The sequence below is a fragment of the Chamaea fasciata genome, unplaced genomic scaffold, assembly GCF_029207755.1.
Source record: "Chamaea fasciata isolate MVZ Bird 193981 ecotype frontalis unplaced genomic scaffold, bChaFas1.0.hap1 SCAF_6, whole genome shotgun sequence".
Taxonomy (NCBI): Eukaryota; Metazoa; Chordata; class Aves; order Passeriformes; family Sylviidae; genus Chamaea; species Chamaea fasciata.
Genome location: NW_027094091.1, coordinates 30731915 through 30748661, shown reverse-complemented (window position 1 = coordinate 30748661; position 16747 = coordinate 30731915). Strand labels below are relative to the sequence as shown.

General features: G+C 36.5%; 1 long non-coding RNA gene across 1 annotated transcript; it reads left to right on the top strand.

Moving 5' to 3' along the window:
• Positions 1–4178: 4178 nt before the first annotated feature.
• On the top strand, positions 4179–16394 carry LOC136290613 (uncharacterized). The gene is made up of 3 exons (XR_010721249.1): positions 4179–4262; positions 14933–15044; positions 15829–16394. It is a non-coding gene; the product is annotated as an uncharacterized lncRNA (long non-coding RNA).
• The last annotated feature ends 353 nt before the right edge of the window (positions 16395–16747 follow it).

The following is a 16747-nucleotide window of genomic DNA, read 5'->3' as shown; positions in this document are numbered from 1 at the left end:
AACACTAGGTAGATGGTCCTTGCTTCTCTAATAAGGTCAAAGTGACTTTTTATTATTGAAAATAAAATATTAAAGAAAAGGCAAATATAAACAGGCAAGCCTGCTTTTGCACAACCAATAAGAAATTACTTTCTCTTGATATGGAACACAATATCTTGATAATGAAAATGGAAAAATATTTAGGGCTTTCTTAATGAAAGAATTAATTGCCTGATAGCATTTTTGCACGGTTGCAGTGGAGGAGTACAAAATGTACCATTTCTATATTTATCAAACTGCCTTTTGACCTGCATATAAAAAACCTTAACCACAGTGATGAATACAAAAATAAATTTAAAAGCATGTGTGTTAGTTTATAGGTAAAAACCAAATAGAATTCTGATAAGCTTTTACTAAATCTGGAATTCTTTCCTGTAAGTAGAGTCTTTTAGTTAATAGTGGAGCTATTTGAGAGCGTAGGTATATTCCTGTCAGTTGTGTGCTGCACTGTACGATGTGTTTGACATATGTTATTGAAGATGAAACGCATTATACTTTGTCAGTCTTCTGTGCAACAATAGTGTTATATTGCATGTATACTATAGCTATGGTGTATAACTGGGTGTTAAGGGAGCAATAGGAAGAATAGAATCCCTATTCCAAAAAACTCTCACCAAGCTCTGTCAACAGCATGCTGGTGGTAAAATGTTGGTGTTAGTGGGAGCAATGTATTAAAATAAAAAGCATACTATAGCCACCATCTCAGCAGAAGTAAAATACAGTTTGGATGTCTTCAAAACTTTAAGAAATACTAGATATAAATAAAAAACCTCCCCTGAATTTTACAACCCATGAAGGTCCTCTGTGATCTATCTCAACAAAATCCAGTTGTTCACAATGCATGACTCTAAGTAAAATTTTTCTTTTCCAGAGATTTCTTACATGCTTATAAAATTAAAATAAGTAAAATCATTACATACTGGGAATGAATACTTATTTTGGATTTTTTAGTATTTTGATCTCTAACTTGAAAACATGATCAAATGCATTTTATAGGTGCACTTGCCCCCAAAAGAACAGTTAAATTAGAGATAGGGGGGTGGTTAATAAAACAACTAAGGCATTCGCAGGTATGTCACAGCACAGGCTAGATATTCAAGAGGGCCTTAATTATTACACACATGTGCTATTGAGGCTGTCTTGAGCAGGCAGTAATCCTCAGTGCACAGGGCTCCCTGTCTGCAACATTTTCCTTCTCACATGATTCCCAAGACTACTGATGATACCTGGGCTCTACAGTGCTTCATGAATATTTAGCTGTGCCGTATTTGCAGTGCATTATCCAAAGCTTCTGTTTGTTGAGAGAAGACATTCAGATTTTGTAAGAGACTTTAACCACAATTACCCTTTGCTTTAAATAGGACAGAGAATAGTTCTAGCCGAAATAATAAACATATCATTCTGCATTTAGCCTGTTAGGAAAGTGGTCAGCTTTTAGGAAATGAGTCAAAGTCTTCAGGGACTCTTTTGTGCCTGGTACGTAATTTCTTTCCTCAATCACGGAATCAGAGTCTTGTTTACTTATTGATTACCTCTTTAATTTTGTGTCCAAACACCCACAGGGCAAAGGACGCTTTATTTTATAACTGTTACATATACCATTGTCTAAAGTTTCTCTAGTCAGCCTATTCAAGTAATTAAGTTCCTTCCTCACATGCTGGCTACCAGCCCACAAGGCATAATAAGATTGATTGACCTGCAGAACTGCACAGTTAAATCTATTCAAATGTCATTGAGCCCAGATAGTTCACCCTTCCAACCTAGACCTGCTAGTGTGCCTCATATTAGTCCATTGACTGCCTTTTCCTCAATCCCAGAGAATATCTTTGAACAGAAATTAATCCCTTGAAGTCAGTTAAGCAACCAAGATCACACAGTTACATTAAGTGACACTTAATATTTCATAAAAGTACTGTAAAAATAATCCCCTGTGGTCTCCAGCAGTTGACATTTATTGGAATAATTTATACCTAGGCTTCTAAAGGCATTCAGTGGGAAGAGTTCTGTCCACATGAGATTTTAAACATATTTTGTCTAATTCATACATCTTTAAGCATTCCTCAAAGGCTGCAGGTTTTGCAAGTCCATAATTTCTGCAGGATTTGGGTGTCCGGTGGTAAGTAATGAGTTATGAAAGTATATTTAGCAGTGAGAAGTGGTTGTAGTCTTATCATCATGTTTTTGTTGTAAAGAACTCTAAAGTGCCTTGCATTTCCAGGTCTTCCTGGGGCTGTGTTTTTATGAAGTTCCACTACATTTTTAAGTGTTAGTATCCCTTCTGTCCCACCACATCACTTTTCCCAGTGCTCACTTTACCTCTGGAGAAGACAATCAGGCAGCCAGCTTGCTGTGGCAGGAGGGTCAGTAAATGCTAAGGATCTCTCTCAAAATGGCATTCAAGTTCTGAGAAAAATAGTTCGGTGGCTGTAGGATTTTAGTTGTTTTTGCGATCATATGAAACTTCTTTGTGAGTGTCTCTGCAGAAAGGTGTGATGAGTGTAGAAAGACTGAACAGTGTAGCACAATCTGGGTGACTTAAAATCACAAATACTCTGGACATCAAACATATGTTCCTTTTATAGAAATTGTCCCATAATGTGGAATTTCGTGTCAGAAGTAATTCAAAATGCTGAATAAGACCTATTAAGTGAAAGACTCCTTGTTGTAGCACCTGAACATTATGAATCTGCCTGTTCTAAGATATCCACAACATGATTTTATTTAGTTTGAAATTTTGGGAAGCTGTAGCATCATATCATTCTGGTGCATATATGGAGAATCATGAAAATTAAAACACATGTTCAAAGTTTTTATATTCTGAAGAAATCCTGGCTTCATTAAAATGAATATTAAAATGAAATATTTCTGGCATCCATGATGCCAGATTTCTTTCACTTTTTAGTAGGAAATATGGTGGTTAGATGTATTTGGAGTATTTTTACATAATATCCTGCTTGCAGAGGAAAAGTTCCATTTTTAAATTTGAAAACACTGTCTGCAGGGACAGCAAAAGTCTACAGGGAACAAAGTGAGAAGTATTTATCTGGGTTTTTTTCTGTTTTGTGGGGGTTTTTTGTTTTTTGGTTTGTTTTTTTTTTTTTTTTTTTTACTCTGGGCATACTGTGGAGAGTGGAAGGGATAAATACAAAGAGGGATTGACTTAGGTCACATTTTATTTTGATTTTTTAATATCTAGGTGTGAGACATAAAATGTTTGTGGAATCAAAACTACTCTTGTTCCATGCTAGGAGAAATATTTCGTAGATAAAGTTAAATATTTCTCACTATTTGTTAAAGAAAAGCTTGAAAAATCTGACTAATAAGAGAAATGTTTTATTATGTTTTCAAGGTTTTAGTTAATGAAGTACATATAGCAGAGAAGAAATGCTAAATTAGGAACACCTACTGTCTTTGACAAGTGAGCCAAAGGAGATCTGTGGCAAAGGTTAGCTCTAGTTTTTCTGATGGAATTATATGTGAAAAACCCCCCACATTTTTATGTTTTCCTCTCACCCACTTTCTTCCTCTCAAAGTGGTCAAGCTGTTTTATCTCATCTTCAGTAGATCATGGAGAGAATCCAGGGCCACCCACAGGTTACTCTGAACTCAAAACAAAAGCAACTTATTTTCCTCCCAAAGGAACGGCATTTTCTAAAACTGAAATTTATTGTTTTGTTGTTTAGGAATCAAGAAGTCTAAATGGGAAGTTCTCAACAGATAAAACTGAAACAAAGAAAAAGAGTGTAGCTACTCATGAATTCCATTTCAAAATGGGAAAATAGACCAAATCAATGCTCATAAGAATTTTTTGGGACTGGGAGTCCTAACCTCTCCATTTATAGAGGAGAGGCAAGGGATTTGAAAGAAGAAAAGAAGAAAATTATATATTAACTCCCCTATTCAAGGGTCCATGAGGGTGGTGTATCTTGGAACTTGTGAGAACAAAAAAACAGGTACTATATGGATACAAATCTCCAGCTTGGAGAATTGTAGGTGAAGGGAATACAGGTGACCTTGCCCCTGATAAGTAACAGCTCTGTTAATTACGCAATACAGCCTCACCCCGATGAGTCACAGCTATAGCCAATAAGGATAAGTGTGATAAAAGGGAGTGGGTTAGCTGGTGATGGGGATCATGAAGGAGGAGGAACCTGGAGGAAGAGGGAATGAGAGGAGGAGGATAAAGAAGAAGGATCCTGAGGGGAGAGAATCACCGCTGTGAGGTCAGTCTGGGTCTGCAGTCAGAGCCTGTTGTTGGAACCTGCAGTCACAGTCTAGCTAGGTAAAAGCTGCATTCAGACCCTGCAAACCAGTACCTGCAGTCATAGTTTAGCAGGAAATAACCAACAGTCAGAGGCTGCAAGGGAAACCTACAGCAGGAGCTTACTGCAGCCAGAGTCAGTGAATTGTTGGACTCAGGATGGCTGAGCTGTGAAGAGGAATAAACCAGGACCCTTTTCATGCTGTGATAAACAAGAAGTCTGTGTCTCAGCTCATTTCTGCCTTCTAACAAGAAGGTTGCTACAACAGAGAATAATCTCCATGAATTACCACATCGCAGTTTTTGTCCTAGTCCATTATATAGAGGTGATTCTTGTGAGAAGACAGAGTAGTATTGAAGAAAAAATAGGTAGGAGTAAAAGTAACAAGGAACAGTCATACAATTTTCTGACATATCTACTAACAGCATATTGTCAAGAAGTAGGGTTTCATGGAATATAAGCATGAATATGATAAAAATATAGATGTTTGTTCTTGTTGCTAATTGTTGCTCTTAGTGCAAGACCGGAATTTAAAAACATAACAGCTCCATACCTCAAGTAAGGTAGCCTTTTCCTGCAAAGCAATGTGCTTATCATGCAATATGCTGATGTTGATCTGTCTTCAGAAATAACTAATATGACTCAAAAGCTCATGGCAGCTAATCTAATTTAGGGAAATACTTTTCTTCTGAGAAATGGAGAAGGAAAGGTGATACATAGTACAGGCTATCTGTTTTGTACAGAGCACTAATTGTATAATCACTTACAGATCATTTAATCACCTCTGTGCTCTTCTGTTAAGACTTGATGTTTAGTTTGGAATGGCAAGGGAAAAGTGTTGGGACAAAAGGCAATTCCAGCCTGCAACCCTTGTAGTGTGCAATGCCATTACTCAAGTATGGACTGCTTGTTGATGCAGACAGAGACCTCTGTAGGAGCTTTTGATGCTGATTCATAAACCTTCAAAGATCATCTCTCACTTTTTCTTGCATTTGAGTCAGTTTCTAGCATTGTTGGTGCTCGGGTACAGAACCAGGGGCATTCATGGGTGAAAGTCCCATCAAACAGCTGTAACAGGCCAAATAAGCCACTGCATCTCCTTGCATTCATTCAGTGATTTGAGCAAGAAACTCAGGTAAATCACATTTTCTGAAAGGCTATACAGCTGCCCCTGACAGGGGAGATTTGTTGCTAACACCTGATAATGAGAACCACTATTTGGCAGCAAGGTGAAAGGGGCTGATACTTTCTTAGGGGTCTGGGGCAAGGCTCAAAGCTGATCTTGGGCCCTCCTAAGGTGATTCTGGGGTCATGGTGCTACATGAGACAGACCAGGAGCAGCACATGGACTGAAACACAACCTGAGGGCCAGGTTGTCAGCTGGAGCAAGGAGGTGTTGCTCTATTAACTTCAATGTTGCTTTTCAGATTTATGCATTGGGAGCTAGTTTTTAAATCCTGATATATCCTGAATAATGCAATGGTGGGGGAGCGGGTAGAAAGAGGTCCAATACATGCATTCTTGGACCTGAGACTAAACTTTTAAGGGTAGCTGAAACATGGCCAAAGGAGTCTTACAGCAGCAAACCTAGGAGAAGTGTATCCTCTTGCTCAGAGGCAGCTGCAAGACAGCTGATTTAGGGAAAGTGCTGTGCCTGACTTGAGTTTGAATCTTTAATACATATCTTTCAATTAAAATCTGAGCCAGGCTAACAGAAAGGTATGAGGTACGAACTGAAAGTTATGATGTTAGTTTAATCTTGATATATGTAATACATCTACAAGATGAATAATGCTTCATATACTTTAAGCAAGTTTGATTAATTAAGCTGCCTAATTCTACTGTTTCTTAAATATCTAATTTTGTTTCAGAGCTGATAGGAAATGAGTAGGTAACTGAGACACTGTCTCACATCTTAGCTGTATTACAGATCGGTTACAAGTGCAACATGCAACTCAAACCCACACAACTGATCTGCAATTATAGAAGCAAGCACTTTGTATAATGATACATAAATTACTGTGATACAGTGACATTCCCCTGTTATGCCCAAGTATAGAAGCAGAAAAAAAATTATGTCAAATACATAATTTTAGTGTACCACTGGACACAGAGCTAAAAGAGTTAATAAGTCCCTAATTAGTATCAAACTGAGCTATTATTGCTTCTGACCATTTAAAAATTGAACACTTGCAAACACTTATCAGTCATTACCTTCTGCCCTCTCCAAAGCCAGTAGTCTATGGTGTGCTTTAAATGTAATTATTATCACTAAGTAGAACTTAAACACCTACTATTCTTACTGTATTTTTAACCAAAAATAGTGCTTCATTTTGCCTCCTGCTTGTGTGCACATTTCTGCTTTTAAACAATGTAATTTCTCAACAAGCAACCTCCTTTCCTCTGTGCTATTGGTCTTCATCCATGACACTAGAAAGAGGCCCTGTACAAAAATCATATTGCATTAAGAAAATGACAATAATGCCCCAAACACGGAATATTTGCCACATGCTATTTTTCTTAAGTTTAATGAAAGTATCTGTCTTCCTACAATTTTGTTGTAAGCCAAAAATAACAGTTTCTCACTGAGAAATCTTGGTGGTCTGAAGCTCCTGAATGTGTAGGTGTGTAGGCAAATTTGGCTATGACTATAGAAATAGTGCAGATTTAAAAAAAAAGTAAGTAGTATGTTATAATTAGAGCAAAAAATTTATTTTGGAAAATAAATTCTGGAAATAGAAAGTGCTGACACCATAAAAATAATATAAAAGTAAAATCTTTTGACTACCATGAAAACTCCCGTGACAGAAATATTTTTACAATATCCTTTTCCTTCTGATCTGCAAACAAACCTAAATTTTTCAGTATTCTCTTGCAGAGCACCCTATGAGAATAGATCCTGTGTCCAGCCTAGGAGGAAATAATAGCTAACTGCACAGAACAAAACAATTCTTCCATTGCAATGTTCTAATTAGAAGTGATCAGGTAATGAATTAGATGTAGAATCAAACAAGCTGTGGAGAATTCAAATGAGCTGTTTTCTCAACTGGATTCAAAATCATCAACAGCTGAATGAAAATGTGTTATCCCAAACCAGGTGCATAGGCATGGAGCCCTCAGCATATAAAAAAATACCCGAGGGGTAGTTAGTGCTTCAAGACATCTGTGTCCCCTTCAGAGCCAGAAGTTCTGCAGTCACCTGCAGAGGTGGATGGTGCTGGCTTACTGAGTCAGTGAAGCAAGGGGAAAAAAATTAATGAAGGGGTATATTGGTTAAGTATATCTTCTGTTTGTCCATTTCTGCCAGATTTGCCATAAATCCCTGGCAGGTGTTGAAGCTTGCCTTGCCAGCACATAACTTAAGAGCATCTAGTTATATAAAGAGGATTTATCTGACCATAGAGGTAAAAAGGTACCTTACCTGCTCTCAGGATTCAAAAGCACTTAACTGGTGCCAAGTGACACTGTTTGTACCTAGCGAGGTATTTGATGGCTAAGTGGAAAGAACAGATAAACTGAATGTACCAGATAATTTTCCTATGGTGAGTCGTTGTCATATACAGGTTGGTTGTTTTTTAGTCAAAGCAAGGTGCTTGTACCGATGGGATCATTCAAGATATATGTTGCTTTGTGAAAGGAATCAGCATCTGGCTCTAACTAACACAACCCATAAAGAAATGTCTGTCATGAAATAATAAAATGTACTCAGAATACTGAAGTCAAATTCTGGTCAAACCTATGAAATTCTTTTAGCTGTGGCAGAGGTATGTGGTAGTAAGTGAGTGAAAATTAACTCAGGGTCTTTGCTGCACACAATTCCGATATTTCTGTGGAGTTATGGATAAGTTTAGCTCCAGCTTAAAAAGTGTGCAATTCTGCTGTGTGAAGAAGAAAAGGGTTCAGCCTTTTGTTGAGAAATAGCTGCTCATGAACACCCACCTGTTTCTACCAAACTCTAAACAGAACTGTTTTGTCAATGTTTTAATTCATGTGTTCTGCTGTGATGTACAACAGCATTCCACTCGAACTGTTACTATAGTTAATGAGAAGACTGCCATGTTTTTTTGTTTGATTTGGGAAGCTGCTCTGTGAATAGCAGTACCAACAGTTTGGAAGAAAGTAGTATTGTCTGATGCTGTGCATGAGCAACATAGCCAGCTGGAGAAGCTATGAGGCAGTCTGAGTAGGAGAGTGAAGTAGTATAATTAGTCTGGAAGAAAATAAAGACAGTGAGTCAAAAATGCTATCACACTTAATTTCTGTTGTATTTTTATTATATGTCATTGAAATCTGGAGGAAAGCAAAGACAAGTATTCCCTAAGGGACAGATGCTGCTGTCGTTCTCGATATAAAGTCTCTACAGACTTCTTAGATGTTTTTAGTTACGAGAATAGGGATTTGCTCTGTCTCTGCTCTGTGCATTAGTGATAGGCAGCAGAAGAGTTAACACCGGACACCTCTTACAGAGGAAATAATGCTGATTCAGCCACATTGCTTTTGAATTATGAATAAACAACTTAATGATGTTGAAATCGCATGTGATATTTTGCTTTTGCCTCTACCACAAGCAGTAGTGACCCACAATTCAGCGTTCCACTTGGGCCAAATGTGTGGATATCTGAAAGAAATTATGGAACAATTTAACATGAAATGGATTTCAGAATACACGCTTTTATAATATGACACTGGAGAAATCTGCGTTATGGGATGGTATGAGTGAATGGGAAACTGCTTTTGGCAATATATTCTGTAAAGAAGAGATAATTCCGAATTATTGGTCTGGGAAACTCAGAAAATACCCAAAACACTTCATGTCATACTGAAACTGGCTGGAGTGAATAGAAGCTTATGAGGATGATAGGAAGTGAGGAGATCACAGCAGCAGCAGATGATGTGAAAACTACAACTTTATAAAAAAAGTCACGGCATTAAAAGCAATGATAGATATAATGGTTAATAAATAAACAGTCAAAACAGAGACATAAATCACAGTTTTTACTTACCATAAAGTTCATGCGTATATTTTTAGTTTCTCTCACTAATAAAATCCATCAACCTTTGGTGTCAGAAATACAAGAAAAATAATAAAAAAAAAAGAATGGAACATGAAATTCAGTGGAAGAGCTGTATAAGAATCAGTAACTAATTGAAGAACCACTAGACCATTTAGATGTGGTAAAAGCCTTGGATATTTAGGGCTTTATTTTTTTCGGACTGCAAATGCAAAGTGAGAATAGTGCTGCAGAAAAAAACACCAAACAAAAATAAACCCCATTTCAGATTTCATGAGGAAAATTCTACAACCCTTGAAAATCTTATAGGAAAGATATGGAGACATTTTCCTTAAGGTGATACAGAACTGTGGTAGGAAACTGCCCTTGACATTTAGAGGGGCTACTGCTATTGCAGCAGTGAAGATGAGCTACCATTGGAATTTGCCTCAGACAATATTAAGAACTACACATCATTCTGTGCTAAAAGATTGAATGAGATTCTCAGATGAAAGGAAGGTCATATATATATGTCAATAGTGTCATAACAGTGTAGTTTTAGCTGCTAGTTAGCCTACCAGCTTGTCAGATGTTGCTACAGCTGTATCAAATTTGTCTCTGAAATATGCTACTTTGCTTGACAAACTTTGTGTGCCCTAGATAGGACATGCAGTGGTTTCCTCATGTTTGCAAACACTAGCTGTATTTAATCATGCAAGAAACACTGATTCCCTGCTACCCTGGGATAGTCATATACATCTCAGCTTTTGTGATGAATTATGTGCTCGCTGCAACATATATCATATCCTTTCCCTGAATCAGTTTGTACGTTAATGGCCACACAGACTGCTCTTTATGTACGTCTTCCTCCTCAAGGAGTCTGTGGGGAGGCTTTGTAGTCTCACATCTGTTTTTATACATTCTTGTCTTTCATACCCAAGAGCATATGCAGGAGAAAAAAAGGGGGAGGAGTGTAGAAGAAGGAGTGAGTGGGAGACAAAACATGATTTATTTTCCTTCTTTCACCCTCTTTCCCTTCCCCCATTTTATCAAGGTTTAGAATTGTTCCCATTTAAATGATCTGGCTGTCAATAATCATGTGCTACGATTTTTATATGCAAATATCTTATGGCTTCACTTCTTCATCCTGCTCAGATTTTGTAAACAGACCAAAAACTCATTTCTGCAGGTAACAGTGATGTTTTTGAACACATTTTTTTCTATAAAACAAGAATAGAATTTACCTGAGAGGTAGTGGACTTCTGCCCTATGAACTCACCTTGGACAGCTGGCATGAATTCAGGACAGAAGACATTCAGGCAGTGTGATGGCATGTTGTCATGCCACAATTGATTTCTCCTTAGGAACATTATAGATATGCCCAACCTTTCATTATTGAGATAATTTCTAGATGAAATGCCAATGACATTTTGGTTTGCTATACAGAGGTTTCTGATTTCTTCCATAGCCTCAAAATATATATAGATTTTTCTCTTAAAAAGTATTTTTCTATTAAAAAAATCCAATACATATTTATTTGTGGGTGTCAGCATGCAGCAGAGACTGACATCAAATCTGTTAAAAACAATGAAGACTGTAGAGTGTTTTTGTTGCACAGACTCCAACTTCATCAGTGGTAGTGTATGCAGGAGAGCTGTGTCTCTATAGATGTAGCTATATTTACAAGAAGGAAAAGGTTTTTACCCAACCTTTTATTTCAAAACTTTAAACAGTTACGGATGGCTCCCCAGATCAACATACCTGTGGATGTCATTCTTCAGTGGATCACACAACTCTGTTCACAGACACACACACATTTCTTCATTATCAGAATATGTCTATAAGCCAAGCATTGCCCAGCTTGCTTGCCAAGGTTTTAGCTAGAAAGGACTTAATAACATGATTCCACAATGTTGGGGAAAAAAAACCCAAACAGAAGAAGACCTGATAACTGTTTTTTATGTGCTTTCCATAAGCATAGTTTTTCAATTGAATGCTAAGCATTTATTAGTGAGATCATCTTTCCTGCTTTTTGCTTCTTCAGATGGCATTTCATCATATATTCATGTGTGTTTATCCATACAGTATTTAGTAATGGTGCTTGATGATGAAAGATTATTGAATTAGCAAAGACAAGGTAAAACCTGTGAATCTTGACAGAAGAGCAATGGTGGGAAATATGTTAGTATAACTGTGTTATATTTTGCTCTTGCATAATGAAGAAAAAAGCATTTGGAAGACAAGGAAGCAAAGTAGTTTGTTGGGGTTTTTTTCATTGATATGAAAACATAAATGAATAGGCAAATATAAACTGCATAATACACCCATCCCCACCCCTCCCATTCTTGACATGATAATTTAGTCAAAACAGAGGTGCTGTTCATGCAGTTTGACTACTGGATCTGAAAGATTGAAAGTGGAGAATTGAAATGCAACTTGAAAGAAACTCTGTGTATCTTTCTCCACAATGCACTTATGTTAATAGACTTCCACTGACTTAAACAGCTTTCCTAAAAAATTGTGTGCCAACCAGAAAAGAAAAGAACCAGAATTATTAACTATTAATTATTAACTATTCATTAGAGATATCTTTGCCTGTTCTTTTTAATGGGAATGGTGTTCAAGTAATTTTGTCACTTTCACAGAATAAGTAGTAATAATTTTTTTGTTAATATTAAACTGTGCAGCTCTCAAAATCACCCATTTTACATGGCCCCTCCATTGGAAGAAATAAAAATTGCCTTTTTGCTATCAAGCTCACCTATGCTCTGTGAGTCTAGATTTTAAGAGCACATTGAAAAATCAGTGAAGATGTGCAAATACTTTGCTCCATACTTTTCTTTCTAACAGTAACATTTGAGACCAACTATGTTTTAAAGTGATGGTGATACAGCTTCCTTTTTATAATGAAACATAGCTAGATAGGATTGCTATCAACAAACTGTTATTATTTGAACCAATGACCAGATTTAAAGTCACATGAATGTTTAAGTGCTAGTTTGAAAACAAAAGGGCCGTTTGGGTCTCCCAAGAAATACTTGAAGGAAGAAGACTTGTCAGCAGAGCACATATTACATGCAGGATGTGCAGGTGTGTCAGTATGTCTATGGTTTATGTTACAGTGATGTAACTATGGCTTGTTGGCTAGTGCAGGTTTGATCTACCTCCACCCACAGCCCTCAAGCTGCACCTAGGCAAATCCAAAACGAAATACAGCAGGACAGTTTAAAAAGTCAGATATTTCCAGAGAAAACTGGTATTTTATGTAAATTGATTAGTTACATTTTAAAAAAATTCTCTTTCTTCTACTGAATCCCACAGTCCCTAATCCAAAGGTCAAGAGTGGTTTTTCCACTGACTAATTGTTCCACACAGTATTTAAGAGTCAACTCTACTGGAACAGTTCATAAAACATGACCTGTAAAGAAGGTTGTCCTTTGTACTCTTGAGTAAAATTGAACTTTGAAATGTAGTTGAGGATATGGCCACCAGATATCAGTAAGACCATAATGTCTGGTACCAGTATACTGACTCACACTCTCAAATGTGTTCTGTATATTGGTGTGCCAGGTAATCAAAAGGTACAAATACAGAAAAAAATGGCCAGCAGTTGTGACTCAGATATTCCAAATGAGTTTTGACACTGGAAATGCCGATGTCAAGTATGATGTGATATTGCTATTCAAAATGAGTTCCAAATACATATTTGGTTTTGAATTAGAAAAAAGTTGAGCATCCTTGAAGAGCTCTTCAACCATCTTATTTATTTTTGCTTTATTCTCGAAGTGAAAGGAAATTTTTTGACTGTGTGCAAAACTGTAACTCAGTTTTTTTGCTCTAAATGTCCACTAGAGATATGACTCCCTGAAGGGAGTTTAGAAATTAATCTGTAAGTGGGACAATTTCATTTCCATCCTTCTCACTTCAGTATTCCTGAAGACACTCTGGATCAATTACTTAAAAAGCTCCATTAGCATAAACAATGCTAATTTAATATTACAAGCAACTAATTAAGACATCTGTTCAAAACAATTTTGACAAATAAGCCTAACAAGCTCACTACCATTCTCACCAAATCTGTTAATCTGTGGATGTCAGAGATGGGGGTGGTTCAAGCAACATTGGCAGATGGCCAGTTGTTTAACCAGGCTGAAAATATTAAGAGTACCAAAGCCTGGTTAAAGTGAAGGACTTGTCAAAACAGAGGCTGCACTCAAATTTTTACAAATGTGCCAGTGGAAGGCAGTGGAGAATCAGTCCTTCCATTTGCACATGTATAAATATTGTTTCATCTGGTGCTCCCAGGAATTTGGGAGAGTCATTTGAAATGGATAAACTAATACACAGTGTTTCACTCTTTAGCAGACAAGCATTTATGACTTTCATTTATATTAACAGCATTTTTACCTGGTTTCAAGTAACTGAGGGAGATTTTTTTGGGCTGTAAACATCCTGCAGCAATTGTTCCACAATGCCATGACATAGCATTTGTCACAACCTTGCCTTTACACTGGCATTGCTGTTCCTGTTCCAGAGGTTTATGACTTCCCAAGCAACATGTGTGACAATGCAAAGAGGAACATGCATTACTGCAAGGCACTTGCAGCCATCACTTTATACTTTAGACTTATAAATTAAGGAAAGAAGTATCACTGAAGCCAAATGTGCCAATAAGAAATTTAAGATAGATATTACTGCCTGTGGCTTTTATGCTCAAAACACTTCAAACACTGCAATTACTGTTTTCAGAGGTAAAAAATGCAGCCTGCTTTTGGTCAAGTAGGACTTTAATTCAGCTTATCACTTGCTCAGTCTTTTTTCTAGTACTATCATTATTATTAGCCATTAATTCATTCTTTCTTAGCTCTATGCTCTTTGTAAGAAATAATATACATATATATGTAGATATATAGTGTGTCCTAAACATTTTAAACACTATTTAAAGAGAAGAATTGGAACAATAAAATGTTTCCAGGACACTGATAATGATTTATTTTCTAATTGTCGTTTCTATCCCAGAAAATAAATGAACTCTTCTACTTAAAACAGACTTTGAGAAACACAAACTAAAAGCATCAGAGTAAAAACCATTTACAAAACTCGAAATGGCTGATAACAGATCACAGGCCTCAGTTTAATTGCAACTGTATCTACTATCAGTTACGTTAATGGAAATCCGGAAAAATTAACTCTGAGATCAAATGTTGTTCATTTTCACAGAAATAAAAACCCTCTGGTATATTTTATAGCTGCCTACACCATAGATGTTTTTAGGACTGTGGCATGAGCTCTAGGGGTAATATGAAATAAGAAAGGAATCCTTTCCCCCCTTTTCTCTAAATCATGTTTTTACAGTTCAGAAGAAATTATAAATAAAGTAGAAATGGTGGCAAACTTTTCTAGAGATGGCATATTGCCTGAGAAGAACTGGAAAATGCATAGTATTTTAATGCAGAGAGTGAGACTTTTGAGGATGTTTGCATTATTCTTTTTCCACACTCAACTCTTAGGTTGCCCAACACCAACAGGTTTTCAGCTGTGTCCAGGAGAAAAGAAAAAGTCATTTTAGAGGCATTGTTCTTCACGCTTGGTGAATGAACAGAAGAACAACTGACTAATGGACTTTCTCTTACTTTCTAGGTATTATTTGACAGAAATATCTTGTTGGAAGTCCTAATACTTTCTAGAGCACGAACTCCTAGACTGCACAAAATGGGGGCTCAGCCTGTTCTCTTTTCTGAAAAGAATGCTTGTAAGTGCCCACTGGGTAGGACTGGTAATGGAATACTTGAGGTTTGCTCCGTAATCCTGCTGCTAAGCACAACTTAGAAATAAGTATTATGGCATAAACTACAATTAGTATGCAGTGAATACATTTTGGGGTTTTTTGCCAAGGTTCAGTCTTTCATTGGCAGTATAAATTTCTGTCCCCTATACTTGCATGGTAGATTAGAGTGTCCAGGAAAACAGAAATATTGGAAATCATTAAGTATGAGAAAACATTATTAAAGCAATTATGACCACAATATTTAAATGGTTTTACAGGGATTAATGATGCAATAGCTTGAAATATTCTGCAATTTTATTATTAGCAGAACTTAGTTGTACCTTCCAAAGGAAAATTTGGCTTTTTTAATAAAAGAACAACATTTATTTTAATAAATTACATTTATACATAATTATTTAAAGACAAAACTCCCAGCAACAATGTTCTATTAAGCTGCTCTCAATAACAGCTTCCATATATGAATATTATTGTTTGTTTTCACACTTGCTCAAAATATGCTGAAGAGATGTTGTAATTCATACTTACCCTTGACACAATCTTTTTCTGGTTAAATATCTTTGAGGCTTTACCTTCAATGATTCACATATATTCAACTCGGTGACTAAATTCTGCTCAGTGCTTTGCTAATCACTGTCATACAATCTGTTTACTTTATCAGTTCCAATTTGCTAAAAGATTGGAGATGTTGTGATAGTAATATGTTTTTGAGATGGCAATTTTAATTAAAAAGCTTTTTTTTTTTTCTAAGGCTTTGCAGTTCTGGTTCCTGACATGAAGTACTAGATGAGAACAGTTTTTACTTCTGAAAAGAAATTTAAATCCTGTTATACCTGTTGAACGATGAGAAGATAATTTAGTCCTTTAAGACATGTTTTGACAAAGCACCTCTTGTAAAAGCAGTATGCCTTGTGAAATGGCACAGAGCAACACCAGAGAAACTTGGCTCCCCATATACATTCCATATCTGTACTGTATTATATAGACAGAAAAAAATCCAGAAATATTACTTATTGTGAGGATATGTGGACTGGTTGTTTCAAAATTTAAAAAGAAACTGTGAAAAGAAAGTGCAAAGGAGAGGAAGTCATAAAAGAGAAATAACTGCTTTATTTTTAAGTGACATGTTAATGAAGAGAAACTACAAGAAAGTAGTTCCCTTTTAATTTTGATTCTGTTCCTTTTTTGTGATTTGTGCTTATGTCACATAAGAAGTGTAAAATAAGCCCCTGAGAGCCACACTTTATAGAAGAGGAGGAAGAGGTTTTCACTTGAAATGTCCTCATACACTGCATTCAAAATGTTTTTATCCAGCAATTCAGGCAAAAATAAAAACAGAAATAATATTTTACTTACAGAGAGCAATAACTTGGTGCTTTTGTCTGAAACTTCCACATCACGATGGCTCAAATACATTTCTCCTTCTTGCATGTTGGGAAATAAGTGAGTCAAGTTTTGCTATGGGTGGGTGGGGTTTTTTTACACTACATATTTCACGTGTATCCCTGTCCATGGACAGCAGCGAATCATTATGGTGACTCATTCACATGGGAGTACAATGAAGAATGTTTAAAAAAAAAGGAATGGACTCATAAAAGTTATTAGCAGGAAAAACCCCCCAGCTTAATAGATTGCAACAGATTCATCTGCCTTGTTGCGCTGGAAAATTA